At 62.2% G+C, this 749-nt stretch overlaps 1 protein-coding gene across 1 annotated transcript in view; it reads left to right on the forward strand.

The window, feature by feature from the left end:
- The first annotated feature begins 688 nt into the window (after positions 1-688).
- DYNLL2 (dynein light chain LC8-type 2) overlaps positions 689-749 on the forward strand; it is a 5,542-nt gene continuing 5,481 nt past the window's right edge. The window contains exon 1 of the mRNA XM_007463887.1: positions 689-749. This exon is cut by the window's right edge and continues 209 nt beyond it. The gene's annotated coding sequence lies outside the window, so the exon portion shown is untranslated.

Here is a 749-nt window from a genome sequence, read left to right on the forward strand (position 1 = left end):
CCCCAGCTGGGAGTTTAGGTCCTGTGGCCTTGAGACTCGGGAACAAAGGCAGAGCAGGAAGGGGAAGGGGCCTTCCCGGAAAGTGAGAGGAGGGGAGCCCTGCGGCTGTTTATGGCTTTACCTCTCCATAGGGCTGGCTGTCCTCTCCTTCCCACAGTTTTGGGGGGACAGAAGGGGTCCTGTCTTTTCCTCTAAAACTGATGACTTCACCTCCTTCCCCTTCCTCTTTCTAAGGTTAGGATCTCTACCCCTTCCCCATGGGCTCTCAGGGTCTGAAATCTCCATCCCACTCTCTTCCTTTATTTTTCTTCGAATTAGGGTCTTTACGCCGCTCCCTCTTTTTCTCTCTCATTGAACCCGGCCTCTTTATTCCTTTTTAGGCCTGGCCTCTCCAGCCCTGGATAGTGGGGTCTGTATACTTCTCGTTTCTCTTCTGAAGGCCACGTCTCCCTCCCCCAACCTTTTCCAGCTCCCCCTCCCCACCCCCTCCCTCCGCCCCGAGGCATTGTGGGAGGAAACAAGATGTGGGGCGAGAGCGGCGCGGGGAGAAGCCCGCAGTGCGGGGCCGAACGGGCCCAGCCAATGGGGAGCGCGGACGGCGGCGCGCGCGCCGGTGGGGGGAGCGGGGCGGGGCGCTATTTCAGCGGGGGGTCGTGCGTCCGCCAAGCTCGAGGCCGAGCGGAGCAGAGCTGCGAGGTGCCAGCGCGGAGCTGGCTAGCTGGCAGGCAGGCGGGCCGGCGGGCGCGAGG

The sequence above is a fragment of the Lipotes vexillifer genome, unplaced genomic scaffold (genome assembly GCF_000442215.2).
Source record: "Lipotes vexillifer unplaced genomic scaffold, Lipotes_vexillifer_v1.1 scaffold333, whole genome shotgun sequence".
Classification (NCBI taxonomy): domain Eukaryota; kingdom Metazoa; phylum Chordata; class Mammalia; order Artiodactyla; family Lipotidae; genus Lipotes; species Lipotes vexillifer.